This window comes from Budorcas taxicolor, chromosome 2 (genome assembly GCF_023091745.1).
Source record: "Budorcas taxicolor isolate Tak-1 chromosome 2, Takin1.1, whole genome shotgun sequence".
Classification (NCBI taxonomy): Eukaryota; Metazoa; Chordata; class Mammalia; order Artiodactyla; family Bovidae; genus Budorcas; species Budorcas taxicolor.
Window position 1 is genome coordinate 166,129,759 of NC_068911.1, and position 18,633 is coordinate 166,148,391.

General features: G+C 42.8%; 1 pseudogene; it reads right to left on the bottom strand.

The window, feature by feature from the left end:
• Positions 1-13,525: 13,525 nt before the first annotated feature.
• Positions 13,526-14,175, bottom strand: LOC128061330 (refilin-B-like; annotated as a pseudogene).
• Between the last annotated feature and the right edge of the window lie 4,458 nt (positions 14,176-18,633).

Here is an 18,633-nt window from a genome sequence, read left to right on the forward strand (position 1 = left end):
ATTTTCCACAGTTTGTTGTGATCCACACAGTTAAAGGCTTTAGTATAGTCAATGAAGCAGGTATTTTTCTGGAATTCTCTTGTTTTTTCTATGATCCAGTGGATGTTGGCAATTTGATCTCTGGTTCCTCTGTCTTTTATAAATCCAGCTTGAACATCTGAAAGTTTTCGGTTCATGTATTATTGAAGCCTGGCTTGGAGAATTTTTAGCATTACTTTGCTAGTGTGTGAAATGAGTGAAATTGTGTGGTAGTTTGAAGATTCTCTGGCATTGCCTTTATTTGGGATTGAAATGAAAACTGACTTTTCCCAGTCCTGTGACCACTGCTGAGTTTTCCAAATTTGCTGGCATATCCCTAGTACTTATTTATTTTATAACCGAAAGTTTGGACCTTTTGACTACCTTTTCCAATTCCCCCTCCCCCAATTCCTTGCCTTTGGTAACCACAAATATGATCTCTTTTTCTATGAGTTTGTTTTTGAAATATAATTGACCTACAACACTATGTTAGTTACTGTTATACAACATAGTTATTTGATATTTCTGTATATTTAAAAATGGTCATGTAGGTCTAGTTATGATATGTCACCATTCAGAGATACTACAGAGTTATTGACTATATTCCTCATACTGTACAGTTTATAACCATGACTCATTTATTTTGCAACTGAAAGTTTGTGCCTCTTAATCTTCCTTAGTTTTTCTTTCCTCCCTCTTTGCCCCCTTCCCCTCTGGCAACCACCTATTCATACTCTGTATCTCTAACTCATTTCTGTTTTGTTATGTTTGTTTTTCAGATTCCACAGCTAAGTGAAATCATACAGTTTTTTATCTTTTTCTGACTTATTTTACTTAGCATAATATCCCTTAGGTCAATCCATGTTGTCAAAATGGCAAGATCTCGTTTTTTATGGCTGAGTAATATTCCATTTTGGGGCTTCCCAAATAGCACTAGTGGTAAAGAACCCGCCTGCCATTGCAGGCGATGTAAGAGATGTGGGTTTGGTCCCTGGGTGGGGAGGATTCCCTGGAGGAGGGCCTGGCAAACCCACTCTGGTGTTCTTGCCTGGAGAATCCCATGGACAGAGAAGCCTGGCAGGTTACACAGTCCATAAGGTCACACAAAGTAGGACATGACTGAAGCAACTTAGCAGGCACACAATATTCCATTGTATATCTTTACCACATATTCTTTATCCATTCATCTATTGATGGGCACTTAGATTGCTTCCATATCTTGGCTATTGTAAATAATGCTGCAATGAACATAAGGGGTACATAGTTCTTTTCTAATTAATGTTTTTGTATTCTTCAGATAAATACCCAGGAGTGCAATCACTGGATCATATGGCAGTTCTTTTAATTTTTATGAGGAATCTCCATACTGTTTCCACAGTGACTGTACCAATTTATACTTTTTGATGTTGAGTTGTATGATTTCTTTGTGTATTTTGGCTATTAACCCCTTATCAGATATATCATTTGCAACTATCTTTTCCCATTCAGTAGGTGATCTTTTCATTTTGTTGATAGTTTTCTTTACTGTGCATAAGCCTTTTAGTTTGATGTAGTCCCATTTGTTTATTTTTGCTGTAGTTTCCCTTACCTGAGGACACATAGCCAAAAAATTATTAGAGAACAGTGTCAAACAACTTACTGCCTATGTTCTCTTCTAGAAGTTTTATGGTTTCATGTCTTACATTTAAGTCTTTAATCCATTTTGAATTTGTGCATGGTGTGAGAGAGTATTCTTCTTTCATTCTTTTGCATATAGCTGTCCAGTTTGCCTAATACCATTGAAGAGGCTTCTTTTCCCCGTTGTATATTCTTTCCTCCTTTGTAATAGATTAACTGCTCATATAACTAATGCGTGGGTTTACTTCTGGGCTCTCTATTCTATTCCACTGATATATGTATGTGGTTTTGTGCCAGTATCATACTGTTTTTTCTTACTGTAGCTTTGTAGTATAGTTTGAAGTCAGGGTCAATAAATAGTTCTCGAGCATCTCCTGTGTGCCAGGAACTGTGCATGTTGCTAGGGACATAATAGTAATACGATGTGGGTTGCTGTCCTCAGGTTGCTGAGACAGTGGGGGACACGGACAAATAAACTGGCAGTTGCTTGTCAATATTAAGCAAAGAAGTGAAGTGAAGTCACTCAGTTGTGTCCAACTCTTTGTGATGCCATGGATTGTAGCCTACTATGCTCCTCCATCCATGGGGTTTTCCAGGCAAGAATACTGGAGTGGGTTGCCATTTCCTTTTCCAAAGGATCTTTCTGACCCAGAAATCAAACCCAGGTCTCCCGCACTGTAGGCAGACGCTTTACCATCTGAGCCACCAGGGACTCCTTGTCAGTATAGTATCAGTAAATGCTAGAATGGGGTAAGGTATAAGGTGCTGTGAGAGTACAGAGGAGAGGGGCTAGTCTGAGGCATTAAGGAATGCTTTTTGGAAGAAGTGTCATTTAAGCTGAATTTGAAGGGTCTCAAGAATTAGCCATGGGAAGGGTTGGAGGGAGTGTAGAAGGAGCAAATTATTGCTGAATTTGAGGACCCACAAGTTTAGAATGACTGGGTCTTAAAGGTATGCATCCTGTAAAAAAATAAATCATCTTTAAGTTTTGTATTTTTTTAAATGAAAACCTTTTGAATTTGTATAGGAAAGACTTTCAAAGGTTTTTCAGCAGCAGGATGACATGGTTCAGGGGCCTGGCCAGCCCTCAACTGCTTCTCTCCCTAGTATCCTCAAATCAGTCTTGATAATAATCTGTTGAGCTGTATTATACTCAGTGTTGAAAAACACAAAAGACAAAGTGCATTGAACACCTCTGATCTCCCCTAACTAGATGAAAAGGAACAGACGAGGGAAAAATCATTACTCTCTGAGTAATGGAAAAGACCTACCTTCAGAATTGCCTGAGACCACTTAAATCCTACCATCTGTGAGGTCATGAGCCCGGGGGTGCAGTGTGGCAGAGACTTAGGGCCTACTTTAAGCTTTCTTATGGAAGTTTGACAAATCCAGCTTATTAAAGAACAGGACCAGTCAGTTTATTCTATGCTCCAATAAGCTGACTCATTAAATTTGTCCCTAACTTCTAGAGTAGTTGTACATAAAACGATTCCTTATTGTCACAGTTGGCTTGCATTTCTTGGGATAATGGTTCACTGCCTGTGTAATCAGACTTTTTTCTGAGACAAACTCACTAGGGCACTTTTCAGATACCTTTTCTGATAGGACATGCTGTTCTTTACTAGGGCCTAGGAACTTGGAATCACAGAAATAAGAAGTAATAATAGCCAATATCTTCATTTGTTAAGTTTTTTTAATTCTCACAATAGTCCTTATGACACTGGTACTCTTATTCCTATTTTGCTGTTGACAGGATAAAAGCACAGGAAGGTTAATCCCTTGCTCAAGGTTACCAGGGTGAACCTGGGTTCAGTTCAGTTCAGTTCAGTCGCTCAGTCGTGTCCAACTCTTTGCAACCCCATGAATCGCAGCACGCCAGGCCTCCCTGTCCATCACCAACTCCCGGAGTTCACTCAGACTCATGTCCATTGAGTCAGTGATGCCATCCAGCCATTTCATCCTCCATCGTCCCCTTCTCCCCCTGTCCCCAATCCCTCCCAGCATCACAGTCTTTTCCAATGAGGCAACTCTTCGCATGAGGTGGCCAAAGTACTGGAGTTTCAGCTTTAGCATCATTCCTTCCAAAGAAATCCCAGGGCTGATCTCCTTCAGAATGGACTGGTTGGATCTCCTTGCAGTCCAAGGGACTCTCAAGAGTCTTCTCCAACACCACAGTTCAAAAGCATCAATTCTGTGGCGCTCAGCTTTCTTCACAGTCCAACTCTCACATCCATACATGACCACTGGGAACCTGGGTAGTCTGACTCAAGAGCCCAAATTATTTTAAAATTAATTAATTTTTATTGAAGTATAGTTCAATGATATTATATAAGTTACAAAGTGTATAATATAGTGATTCACAATTTTTATTACTTATTTATTTATTTTGGCCATGCCACACAGCTTGTGAGATCTTAGTTCTCTGACCAGGAACTAAACCCATGCCCTTGGCAGTGAAAGTGTGCAGTCCTAATCACTGAATCACCAGGGAATTTCTGACAATTTTTATTTTTATTTTTTCTTTTGAGCCATGCTGCATAGCTTGGGCAATTTTTAAAGGTTATGCTCCATTTATAGTCATGATAAAATGTCAGCTATATTCCTTGTGTTGTACAATATAGTCTTGTAGCTTGTTTGTTTTATACAGAGCAGTTCGTACCTCTTAATCCCCTACCCTTATCTTTCTCCTCCCCCCTTCCCTCTTACCACTGGTAACTACCAGTTTATTCTCTATATCTGTGAGTCTGTTTCTGTTTTGTTATATTCGTTTATTTTCTTTTTAAAACCATATATGAGTGAAAACATACAGTATTTATCTTTCTCTGCCTGACTTATTAAGTATAAAATCCTCAGGTCCATCCAAGTAATTTAAAATGGCAAGATTTTGCTCTTTATGGCAGAGTAATATTCCATTTTCTATATATGTCTCACACATCTTTATTCATTCATCTGTCGAGGGACACTTAGATTACTTTCATATCTTACCAACTGTAAATAATGTTCTATGACAAGTAGGGTACATGTATCTTTTTGAATTAGTGTTTTTGTTTTTTGTAGATATATGCCCAGGGGTGGAATTCCTGGGTCATATGGTAGTTCTGTTTTTAGTTTTTTGAGAAACTTCCTTACTGTTTCCATAGTGACTATACCAATTTACATTCCCACCAACAGTGCATGAGGGTTCCCTTTTCCCCACATCTTTGTCAACATTTGTTAGTTGTGGTCTCTTTGATGACAGGCCATTCTGACAGGTTTGAGGTGATATCTCATTGTGGTTTTAATTTGCATTTCCCTGATGATTGGCCACGTTGAGCGTTTTTTCATGTGTCTGTTGGCCATCTGCATTTTGTCTGTGGAATAACGTCTGTTCAGGTCTTCTGCCTATTTTCTAGTCAAGTTGTTTGTTTTCTGATGTTGCTTTGTGTGAGCTGTATATATATTTTGGATATTAATCCCTTATCAGTCATATCATTTGCAAATATTTCCTTCCAGGTTGTCTTTGTTTTTTCAATGGTTTCCTTTTCTATGCAGGAGCGTTTCAGTTTAATTAAGTCCTATTTGTTTATTTTTGTTTTTATTTCCTTTATTTTTAGGAGAGAGATTTTTTAAAAAGTATTGCTATGATTTATGTCAAAGAAAGCTCTGCCTATGTTTTCCTCCAGGAGTTTTATGATTTCTGGTCTTATATTTAGGTCTTTAATCTATTTTGAGTTTATTTTTGTATATGGTGTTAGAGAATGTTCTAATTTCATTCTTATGTAGCTGTCTAGTTTTCCCAGCATCACTTAATTGAAGAGACTGTCTTTTTCCCATTGTATATTCTTACCTCTTTGTCATATTAATTTATTAATTAATAAATTAATTATTAATTGACCATAAGTATGTATGTTTATTTCTGGGCTCTCTATTCTTGTCCTCTGATTTGTGTGTCTGTTTTTGTGCCATACCATACTGTTTTAATCACTATAGATTGTAGTAACCTCTCAAGTTAGGGAGTGTGATTCCTCCAACTCTGTTCTTTTGAGACCCCAGAATTCTAAGTACTGCACCATAAGTGTCACCAGTTTAGGGATTTAAAGACCACGATACAGCCATAAACTCCTAAAATTGTGTAAATTGGTAAATTTTGACCTCTAGTTCTATAAATTGGATGTAATTATAAGCAGAGACATTACTTCACTGGCAAAGGTCCATATAGTCAAAGTTATGGTTTTTCCAGTAGTCAATGTATGGATGTGAGAGTTGGACCATAAAGAAAGCTGAGCACCAAAGAATTGATGCTTTTGAACTGTGGTGTTGGAGAAGACTCTTGAAAGTCCCTTGAACTGCAAGGAGATCAAAGCAGTCAATCCTAAAGGAAATCAGTCCTGAATATACATTGGAAGGACTGATGCTGAAGCTTAAGCTCCAGTACTTGGGCCACCTGATGCGAAGAACTGACTCATTAGAAAAGACTCTGATGGTGGGAAAGATTGAAGGCGGGAGGAGAAGGGGACGACAGAGGATGAGATGCTTGGATGGCATCACTGACTTGATGGACATGAGTTTGAGCAAGCTCTGGGAGTTAGTGATGGACAGGGAAGCCTGGCATGCTGCAATTCATGGGGTCACAAAGAGTTGGACACGACTGAGTGACTGAACTGAATACTGAATTTTGTCATTATACAGTGGCATTAATGATGCCTACCATAAAACATTTCTAAAGCATAAAAACAGAATTTCTTTGTATCATTAGGTTGGCCTAAATTGAATTAATTATATAACATGTTATTATATAATAACATTCAGTTGCTATGATAAAGCTTGTTAAGCAATTGTGTTTGCTTTCTTAAAGTTTATCAAGTCTTTTGAGGGGGCAGGAGGAGGGGGAGAAAATGACTGAAGCATCTAAAAAGGCAATCTACAGGCAACTTAGAGTGCTTTCCTCCTGGTAAATATTGCTATTACAAATCTCTCTTCTCAAATCTTTCATTCATCTTAGAGCCCAACACCTATAATGCCTAGTATGTAAATACTACAAATCACAATTATTAATGTTTTTTAAGGACTTAGTATATGCCAGGCTCTGTATAAGCCTTTAAGCCTAGGAGAAAGGACTATCGTTATGTTAACTTTACACAGAGGAAGAGCTGAGGCTCAGAGGGTTTAAGTAATTTTCCCAGACCACAGAAATAGTGAATTAGGTATGGAGCTTAGGGTTGTCTTGAGTCCAAGCTCTTAAACTGTAAATAGTTGTAGAGCTTTGGTCCAAGAAATAGATACCTACTGAAATACATGAGGATGATTATTAAAATGAGGATGCTTCTCCTACAGTTTTGAACAAGTCATACTCTTCTTTCATCCCAACTGCTCCTTAGTTTAATCTAAGTTATCAGATCAAAATATGAGATGAGATGCACTGGGGGCCATTATCTTTTTCCTTGACAGGGCCTACCTGACACTTTTTGATGTATTATAGAGCATATCGCATTTTATGATGCCACATAATTATAAGGTTATCATCAGCAATGGTTCTTAATAGGAGATCTAAAACATCCCTGTGAAATTGCTGATGTAGGCCTAGCGGACATGTTCTCCACTAGATGGGGTGAGGCAATGGGAGATGAGATATGAGTGATGATCAGGCATCAAAGAGCATGGCAAAAGCCAATATCTTGGGTAGGGTCTACCTGCGTAACCTAAAAAAATCATTATGGAACAAGAGTGTTTATATTTTCTTGGTTGTTTTGTTTGTTTGGGTGATAAAAATACAAGGTGTTTTCAAATAACTAAAATACCCCTTTCACAGAAAGATGGTAAAGGACTTCCCTGGCAGTCCAGTGGTTAAGACTCCCTCGCTTCCACTGTAGGGGCACGGGTTTGATCCCTGGTCGGGGAACTAAGATCTACATGCCACATGGTGTGGCCAAAAAAAGAAAAGAAAGATGGTAAAAACACCAGCAAAAAAATCTAATTCGGATGTCACACCTTACATATTAATAGATGTATACTAGTAAACCACAGGCAGGTGATTTCTGGGAATGTGATCTAGGAGGCGGGAACCTGCGAAGTCGGGGTAATGTCAAAGGATATGGTACATGCCCTAAGAAAGCAAGCAAGCAATATATGGTGCCATCTTCTCCTATGGCTGGAATACAAAGGTCCAGGGTGAAAGTGGGAGTGAACCTTCTAACATTTATACTTAATAATTCACTCTTAGAAACTTTGCTTTCTGTCCCTGCAACTCTGGGTTCAGTGGGTTTTGAGGTTCTGTTTCTCAAGGAATTCTTCCTCCAGATAACTCAGGAATTATTAATAAATTGGTTCTGTTAAATTGGAAGCTGACATTTCCCCCTGGTCATCTTGTGTGAAAATGTGAAAGTCACTCAGTCGTGTCCTGCTTTTTGTGACCCCATGGACTATACAGTCCTTGGAATTCTCCAGGCCAGAATACTGGAGTGGGTAGCCTTTCCCATCTCCAGGGGATCTTCCCAACCCAGGGATCGAACCCAGGTCTCCCGCATTGTGCCAGCTGAGCCATAAGGGAAGCCCAGGAATACTGGACTGGGTAGCCTATCCCTTCTCCAGTGGATCTTCCTGACCCAGAAATCGAACTGGGGTCTCCTGCATTGCAGGCGGATTCTTTACCAACTGAGCTATCAGGGAAGTAGTCATCTTGGGCTCCTCATACCTTGGTAGGATGACCCAAACCTTCTTTTCCACAGGATTCATGCCCTTCGTGTTTCTGCCTTTATTGCTTTGCTGTGGTTTTACATTGATGGCTATTGGCTATGGGAATATTAAGATGTAACCTGGTGAAGCCTCTGGGAGCAGACAGAGTTCTCCTTACTGCTATTGGTATCAGCAACCTAATTTCCACTTGGTAATCAGAATCAGTTGCCCTATCCAGTGTTATAAGCCCTTTTCTGCTATTGACCCAAGAGTATGCGGTCATGGGCTCCTGCAGCTTGGCGTGCAGGAAGAGAGAGTTCTGGGGGTTTCCTCCTGCTCTGTGCCACATTTTCTTATTTTCTGGGAGTGGCTGCTTCCTTCCAAGATATCAGCTCCTGTCAGCAACCCCTCTTCTATGGCTCAGGGTCTCACCACTCATGGGCTGCTCATACTATTGAGTCAATGGCAGAAAAGGGGCCTTACAACCTTAGACAAAGCAACTGATTCTGATTATCTAGTGAAAATTAGGTTGCTGATACTAATAGCAGTAAGGAGAACTCTGTCTGCTCCCAGTGGCTTCACTAGGTTACCTGTTAATATTCCCATAGCCAATTGCCATCAATGTAAAACCATAGCAAAGCAATAAAGGCAGAAACACGAAGGGCATGAATCCTGTGGAAATGGTTTGGGTCATCCTACCAAGTAAAGAATCCCCTCCAGCCAGGGTGCTCGCAGAAGGTAAAGGGAACATGGAATAGATAGTGGAAGAAGGCAGCTATGAGTACCAGCTTCCCCTCCTGACTGCCTACTGAAGCAAGGTCTTTAGCTGCTGTATCTTATCTCTTGATTATTTCTCCTTCGGCACTTTTCTACTGTCTGGCATGAAAAAACACTAGTGGCTAACTTTGCAATTTAGGCTCCAGATGGAAGAATAACTGAGCTGACATCACTCGGCAACAAGGCAGTTGGTAACTGGTGGACTGTGTGCCTATCTGTGTTACCCACCCCCATCCATTCTTTGCCCTGTTTGCCCTGTGCCCCAGGAAGCTAATCTCCAAGGACTGTACCATGCAGGCTCATCGCTCACTTGAGTTCCACCAGTGGAAGGCACTGGTAAGAATGTGGCGTGCAGGAATGGAGAGCTCTCGGGGGTTTCCTCCTGCTCTGGGCCACATTTTTTTTTATTTTCTGGGAGTGGCTGCATCCTTCCAAGATAGCAGCTCCTATCAGCAACCCCTCTTCTATGGTTCAGGGTCTCACCAGTCTCAGGAAACTCCATTTCCTTCCCCTTGCCTTTTCAAGCAAGCATGGTAATAATTTCCTGCTATTGCTGGCCTCTGGCTACCTCAACCTCCCTTTTTGGTGCTCACACTTCTTGAATAGTCCCTTAATTAAAGTTCCTTGAATAATTTGAATTAGTTCAATGTCCTACTGAGGCTCTGACTGATAGCTGAATCATTTAAAGGTGGGATGCAGAATTTTCAAAGTAAATCTGTTTATTATTAAAAAATAAATCAAGCCAGGAATCATTTTTAAAAGGGTGGGAGATGAAAGTCGTTCTTTTTTAAAACATAATTTATGTTTAATTTTAGTATTGGTTTCTTTTTTAAAAAACATTTATTTATTTGGCTGCACCAGATCTTAGTTGTGCCCTGTGGGATCTAGTTCCCTGACCAGGGATGGAACCCAGGCCACCTGCATTGGGAGCACGGAGTCTCAGCCACTGGACCATCAGGGAGGTCCCTGGCTTCTTTTTATATAATTTTATTCATTTATTTATTTTTATGTTTGGCTGTGCTGGGTCTTTGTTGCTGCTTGGGCTTTCTCTAGTTGTGGCAAGTGGGGGCTACTCTCTAGTTGCCGTGTGCAGGCTTCTCATTCTGCTGGCTTCTCTTGTTGTGGAACGCAGGCTCTAGGGCACACAGGTTCAGTATTTGTGGCATATGAGCTTAGTTGCTTTGAGGTATGTGGGATTTTCCTGAATCACGGATCGAACCAGTGTCTCCTGCATTGGCAGGTGGATTCTTTATTACTGAGCCACCAGGGAAGGCCCTAAAGATAAGTTATTATTAAGTGAAGAAGTCATAAAGCAAAATGAAGTGGGATAGATGTCAAAGATAAATTTAAAGAGGCATTTTCATCAAATACTCTCCCTAAGGTTAGAAATGGGAAGCATATCAAATGAGAAGGTACTTATTCTTTTTCAAAGGTCTGTAATTTCAAAAGAAAACTTTTCTCTGAAAATACAAATCATCCTTATTACATAAAAGACATAATTTAAGAGTCTGAGAAAAGAGACTTCTTAATTCATAAGTAAGTGGTATTTCCCAGTCACTTTTAGGAATGTTTGTCTTTAATCAGTGGGTTTAAAAATCATCTCTTCCACCTTGCAAACCAACGTGAATCCACCACTGATCTATGACATTTGGTTCAAGTCTTCACATGCTTCCTTTTCTGCAACTTTCAGAAAATCAGATTTGGAGAAAAAGGGAGGATTTAAGAGAACTACAGGTGGGTCCCTAGCGAATAACCTAACAAAACAGAATCTGCTTTTCCATTCACATGACACAGCCACAGTTGCTCACTTCTACTTACCTCGATTATGTATTTCGTATAAAAAAAATCTCACGTGTGCATCTCAACACAGGGCCATATTCAAAAAACTCTATTCTCTCCCTGAAGTCTCTTCAGCCATACTGCCCACAACATTGTCCTGAGCTCATCAAGGATCTCATTTGGGTCAGAGCAAAACCTTGGGAATTCTCTTACCATGGTTTAAAAATTACACTTACCACTTGTCTTAAATGACAAGATTATGAAGTCAGAGGGAAACCCCCTTTTTTATCAATAAATACTGTGTAATTTACTCTTCCAAATGCAGCAGGCATTTGCTGTTCTGCATGATGACAGGACACTATGGGGTCCTGGAGTGCCCCCTCGAGTGGTCCCCCTGGTAAGCTTCACGCTGGCAAACTTGGGACCATGGAGCTGATCACAGGCTCCACAGAAGGGATGCTTTCAATCAGGTGCATGATGAGCTAAAAACTATCAAATCTGAGGAAGAGAGCAGACCATTTAGCCCTCCAGGCTTCTGATGTCTTTAAATGACACTGATTATCATCACACTTGCCCTCCTCATAACAAAAGTCCCTGCTGTGGCACCAGAGCTCTCAATTCAGCTTTCAGGAAAGAGGGAAGCCATCAGCAGAAATCCAATAATCTAGCAGGAGTCTGAGCTTCCAGGACTCTGCAAGCCCCAAGCACCTGACATTATTTGGATGCCTCCAAAGGAAATACCCACAGTTTTGTTCTCTCTGATATCAGAAGAGCAAAAGCCATCTGCCACTTTCTTTACTCAAAATCCACAGGGATGTATAGGTATGACTGAGTCCCTTTGCTGTTCACCTGAAACTACCACAGCATTGTTAGTTGGCTCTATCCCAATACAATACAAAAAGTTTAAAGTTTGGAAAAAAAAATCCACAAGGATTGGCAGGAGGAAGAAGTAAGGGCTGGCTGAGGCAGGGTGGGATGGGGTGTGAAGCAGGATGGGCAGGTGGCTGAAGGCCGGCGGCAGCCTGGCTTCCGTGGGCCCCTGGCCTGGCCCAGCCTGTGTCCCTGCTTCCGTGGTCCCATCACCTGAACTCACAAAGTTTCTTCTGTGCACACCCAACGCCATGACTGTTGCCCTAAAACAAACGTGTAAGTGCATACGCACGGTCATCACAGCACCCAGGCTTTGGTGTTTGACTTGTGACATCATTCACTTGGGTTGGGGGCAGGGGTGAAATTTTCTTTCCTTTTTTTTTTTTTTTTTGCTTAGACCTCAGGCATCAGCAGAATTCCTCTGCAGTGCTGACCCAAAGTCACTGGAAGGGACATTCACCCTGATGAACTAGATTATCAGAAACATCTGTGTCCACCTCCTCCCAGGAGGCATCAAGTCCTAGGTGTGGCTGACAGCTCCCACTGTGAGTGAAACCCTCCTCATGGACTCCCCAGAAAGTGTTTTCCCTAAGGATTTTTTCAAAATGCTGTTTTTCTCCAAAGGGGCCTGTGCTATGTTTTGCCTTATGAGAAAATTAGGGAAGTATTTGGAAACCCCAAAATACATATCAGGAGAGCTACACAAGCCTGTGGAGACGTTACCAGATGCCAAGAGTTCAAGGCATGACACCAAAGCTCAAGCTTGGAACCCACCTGTGGAAGGAGCTGAAACCAAACTGTTGCCCCCAAACTCAGCCACCAGCTGACCTGACCCCACTGTGAACAGGATGAACTTTTCCTTTCTCTCTTTTTTGAAAAGCATCTTATATTGTAGTTTGGGGTTTTTCGATATCACAAAACAGATTTAGAGGATTCCAGGGGTTTGGGTTAACAGGAAATACAAATGGAAATTAAAAAAACAAAAACAAACCTGAATGGAACTCAGCTCTCCACAGACAGAATCCACATGGGTGTCACAGCTCACTGAATTAGCACCACTTGTAGAAGCGAAGACACCAGAGGCTGAAATTTCTTCAAGCTTACTTTTTCCATCTCAGATAATTTTTCTGCTCTTTCTCTGACAAACTGACCAATGGAAAAAGAGCTCTCCGCTTCTCCCTATTTCAAAGTGTGGCCATTTTCCTTTTGCTCTAGCTATTTTTGTAGCTAGAGCAAAAATATTTTTTCATCATGAGGCTTAGGGTTTCCCTGTTAGCTCAGACAGTAAAGCATACGCCTGAAATGCAGGAGACCCAGCTTTGAACCCTGGGTTGGGAAGATCCCCTGAAGAAGGGAACAGCTACCTACTCCAGTATTCTGGCCTAGAGAATTCCATGGTTTGTATAGTCCATGGGGTAGCAAAGAGTGGGACACGACTGAGCGACTAACACACCTTGGGGGAAGCTATGTTAACAGCAAACTAGAAAATACATTCCTTTAAAAAATAATTAGAAAAATTATAAAAACCAAATTCCCTCAATAATTAGAAGCTGCTGTGACATGTTGTTATTCCTCAGGCTGGGCTTAGAGGTGAGAAGGGAACAGCAACCCACTCCAGTATTCTTGCCTGGAGAATCCCCATGGACAGAGGAGCCTGGTGGGCTACAATCCATGGGGTCACAAAGACTTGGACATGATTGAGCAACTCACACTTTCTGGATTAGACTCTTCTAGGGCTGGAATGACACCCGAGGGCAGCCTCGCCCAACCCTACTTGGACCAGAAAGCCGGCCAGCCTCTCAGCGTGCTCGAATCAGCTCTCCTCCAACAGGTAAACACCGCCCAGAAACTCCCTGACTTTGAGCTCCACGCTGGACAGGTGCCTCCTCAGGTTGCTGCGGCAGTTGTCATGCAGGGTGGTGGTGCAGAACACCCTGGGGTACTTCAGATAGAGGATGGTGGTACTGAGGCAGCAGGCAGGCTCGTGGCGGGGCCGGAAGTGCACCTCCGCCTTGTAGATGTGCTACGTGCAACTGGGAATCCAGGAGATGATCTGGCTGCAGGTAGGCCACCGCCAAGCCCAGGGACAGGTGGACACTGTCGATGAAGTGCCAGTCTGAGTTGCACTTGATAGAGGATGTGTACCTTACTTCCACTGGTGGTAAGGGGTCAAACACCACTCCTTCGCCAAAGGCCAGGGGTCATAACCTTGGCAAGCAGCCGGAGACCGGGGGGTTGGAGAGAGAGAAGCTGGATTCAGGGCTGTGGGGGAATCCTGCATTGGGCCAGAGCCCTGGGGGCTGGTTCGAGCTCCTTGCTGCCCTGGGCCCCCGTGAGAGACCAGTGGCTGGGGCTAGGGAGAAGCCTTGAGTCTGGACTGTCCAGGGTGCTGTTGCCCTTCTCCGTGTCCATGTGCTTTGGCACATCCTGCAGGCCAAGCCGGCTCACCAGGGTGGTGCCCATGGCTGGGCCCAGGCCACTGCACCCTGCCCCCCTGCCCCCCTGCCCCAGTCAAGTCATTCTTCACTAAACATGTGTTGAATCCTTACTATGTGCAAAATAGGTGTTGGGAATATAAAAATGGAAGTCAGTTACTGCTCTGGTATAAATCTAGCTGGGAGGCAGAGGTGTATACAAACGGTACAGTGTGATAGGCACGTCGAATTGCCATGGAACAAATTTGAATTTTACTCATTTATTGCACAACTTGGATTTATTTTAATCCCTTTTCCCCATGGCCTAGAAAATGGTCATTTTGGGGGGCATGTAAAATCTCAGAGAAACACAATCATTTTTAAAAGTTTAATTTATATCCTGTCTTAGTAGAGGCTATTAATTTCTAATGCAACAGAAAAAGATCTGGAGGGATACCCACCAAAATGTTCCCAGTTGTTATCTCTGAGAAATAAAACTAAGAGGAAAAAGTTTCATCATCACTTTATACCTGTATCATTTTCAGGTTCTTTCTTTGTGTGTGTGGGCTCTTAGTTCCTCATCCACAGATTGAAGTCACCGCGGCAGTGAAAGCCCCACGTCCTAACCACTGGACCATCAAGGAACTCCAGTTTTTTTTTCAGTTTTTAGTTTAAAAAGTGGTTAAAACCTTATGCAATGAAATAAGTAGTTTAAATGAAAGAAAGGAAATAATATTTATGGAAGATATCAGCAAGGAGACTATTGACTTGGGCCTTAATGAGTAGGAGGAATTCATGGAGTGGAGAAGGGATGTTGGATAAAACATAATCACAGAATATCTGATCAGCGTTTCAGATTGGTGTAGTATCTCCTTCACACCTGCCCCTGTAAATTAATTTGTTGATAGAATCTTGTCAGAAAACAAATATGTATTGAGTTCCTGCTCCGTGACAGTATAATAGATACCAAGGCAGTGTAAGTCCGAGCTCTTGCTCTTAAAGCATTTACAGTCTCAACAGGGAGTTAAGACATTCTCAGAACAGTTAGAGACAGCCCGTGGTTAAGTGCCAACGAGTTTGGCACATGAAAGAGCAGGAAAAGCTGAGTACACTGCCAAGGTTTCAGCCTGGGAGCCTTGGAACAGTGGTGCCATTTATAAAAATGGAAAGTTGGGAAAGGAGAGCTGTTTTGAAAGCAGATATACCTATAGTAAAATATCACAGTCTATGTAAATTACTATTTGGCTATGCAAATGAGTAGGAATGCATAAGTAATACTTAGACTGGAAGGTGCCAGGAACTATAATAATCTCTACCTTTTATTGAATGTAGACTGGGTGCCAGGCATTGTGCAGAGTTATTTGCATACATTATCTTTGAATCTTCACAACAAATCTATGAGGCCATTATGACCGCCATTTTTCAGATGAGGAAGCCTGGGAGAGGTTGGTCTTGCAACAAGTGGGAAAGTGACATGTCAGGATGAGAACATGTCTGTCCACCTCCAAATTGTTATGACACTATGCTGTGTCATCCAAGTGGATGTACAAGATGCCAACTCTGCCCTGTGGTGTGAGTTGAAGGCACAGGCAGGTGTCCCAGTAGGCATCAACCGACTCCTCAAACAGGCAGAGCTCTATCGCAAGGACCACACCAATATCATCAGAGAAACTCAGAGAAGGTGATGACTACACCCTGGAGTGGGCAGGGAAGGCCTCCGGGAGGAGTGGAGGTTTGAGCTAGAATGGACCGAATTTTAATACGGCAGGAAATGGCACTTCAGACCGAGGAGGCTGCAGATGCAAAGGAGAGAAAATAGACATGGAGAAGGCGTGCATGTGGTGAAGAATCTAGGTTGAGGCCTGAAGGAAAGTCAAATGCAGAAAATCAGATATGAAAGCCCTTGAGTGCCTTTGGAGGAAGGAAACAGCCTTAATAGAATTTTGAGTGGAGATGAAAGAGTGGTGAAAAGAGACTATCTGGTATGATTAAAGTGATCTTTTCAGGTCAGCTGTAATACTCAGGATAGATTGGAATTAGCTACTTAAACTAGATAAGATCTGGGTTGGTATTGGTCTTTGAATGGCAAGAGGAAAGATGGAAAAGAAGGAGGTACATGTGAGAAATATTTTGAAGGAAAAATAGAGATGCTTGGCAACCGAGTAGATTCAGAAAGACAGGAAAGGAAACAGAAAAGAATCTAGGATTTGACTTGTGGTTGCTGGAAGAATAATGATACCTTTGAGATCAGGATCAAGGATAGACTGAGCTTGCTTTGTTGACTGTGTTGTGGCCTTTCTCAGGGGGAGAGAAGGTAGAATGTGGAAAGCAAACGACAGAATAATAGGGAGTAAGCTAAGGAGGATGAAGAGCCTGAGATGAAAGAGAGAGAGAAGTATCAGGGGATCAGAGTCAAGAAAACCAAGGGGGCAGGCAGGAGGTCTCAAAAAATTTAGTAGTGACCATCAGGGTCAAACAGTATAGAGATGGCTAGAAGAATCAACAGGAAAGAGACCACTGGCTTTGATAAAATCCATACGCAGCCTTCCCTTGTAGCTCAGCTGGTAAAGAATCTGCCTTCAATGCAGGAAACCTGGGTTTGATTCCTGGATTGGGAAGATCCCCTGGAGAAGGAAATGGCAACCAACTCTAGTATTCTTGCTTGGGGAATCCCATGGACAGAGGAGCCTAGAAGGCTACAGTCCATTGGGTTGACACAACCAAATGAATTTCACTTTCAAGGCCTTGGGAGAATTAATTCACTTCTTTGAGCTTCAGTCTCCCTCTATAAGAAAGGTACCAGAGTCACACAGCTAGAAAGTGGTTGAAATGGCCAATGTGTGGAGCTGTGGTCTTCTTTTGCCTTTCAAAAATGTCTTTCTTTTGGCTGCATCACCTGGCATGTGGGATCCTAGTTCCCCAACCAGGGATTGAACCCTGCAGTGGAGGCGAGGAGTCTTAACCGCTGGACCACCAGGGAAGTCCCTTGAGAATTTCTTAAAGGAGGACTTCCCTGGTGGTCCAGTGGTTAAGAACCTGCCTGCCTTTGCAGGGGACATGGGTTCAGTCCCTGGTCCTGGAAGATTCCACATGCTGTGGAGCAACTAAGCCTGTGTGCCACAGCTGCTGAAGCCTGCGCTCTAGAGCTTATGTTCTGCAACAAGAGAAGCCACTGCAATGAGAAGCCCATGTACCACAATGAAGAGTAGGCCCTGCTCACAGCAACCAGAGAAAGCCGGAGCAAAGCAATGAAGACCCAAAGTGAAAGTGAAAATCGCTCAGTCACGTCCGACTCTTTGTGACGCCATGGACACAGTCCATAGAATTCTCCAGGCCAGGATACTGGAGTGGGTAGCCTTTCCCTTCTCTAGGGGATCATCCCAACCCAGGGATCAAACCCAGGTCTGTCACATTGCACGCAGATTCTTTACCAGCTGAGCCACCAGGGAAGCCCAAGAATACTGGAGTGGGTAGCCTATCCCCTCTCCAGCGGATCTTCCTGACCCAGGAATCGAACCAGGGCCTCCTGCATTGCAGGCGGATTCTTTACCAACTGAGCTATCAGGGAAGCCCAATGAAGACCCAGCAAAGCCATAAATAAATAAATAAATAAAATAAAAGGAATTTCCTAAAGGAAACTTCTACTTGGGCTCCAATAGGTGACTAGCTAGTGCTCCTAGACTTTATGTTGTTCATCGTATCATATGCAGTATCACATACTTCCTGGCTGATTTTCAGTGACTCAAATGCTGAGCTTCTGGTGGCAGACTCCCTGCATAGCATCACTTCAAGACTGCTGTCCTGAGCTACAGTGCTTTCTCTTTATTACGTTCCCTGTTTCTCTGCAGGGGTTGAGAACACTGTGTGGCTTTTGAATTTGCTTTTCCTCAGGGATGGAGGAAGCCTTGAGAGTTCATCCATTGCCTTAATTGTTAGAAGTGTCTGGGCAGAATCGGGCACCCGTGGCTGGCCAGTGGCGCTCCCTGGCAGTCCCAGTGGCCAGCATCACTTTTCCTGTCTGAGCTTGGTGGGTAGAGGCTGGCTGGATTGATAGAGGTGTCCACCTGGCCATTGGCGCCTGTGAGACAGCTCTAATTCTCTCCCAGAGCCCTCACTCTGACCTGGGCAAAACCCAGTGAAAGCATCATCTTAGTGACAGCAGCCTTGGTGGGGAGGAGGCAGACTTGGAAATTTCCCTGCGGGGTTCTGGGCAGAAAGAATGCCAGCAATGGGCTGACACTGTGATTGGTGAGCCTGAGCAAGGAGGAGGCAGTAGGCCAAGGATGTCTCTTCCCCTTAGTCGTTAGCGTGGGCCTCAGGGAAAATGTCAGCCTTTCTGATCTGGTATCATCTGGAGCCCCTGCTGTATAACTGAGTGATTCTCTCCGCACATGGTCAACAGCAGATTTTTCTCAAGGTGAAAGCAATTAGGCCTTGGTCTCCTCCTCCCCTGCTGCCAGAAAGAAAAGGAAGATGGAAAGGGAGGGCCATCCCTGCTCCTGCTGAG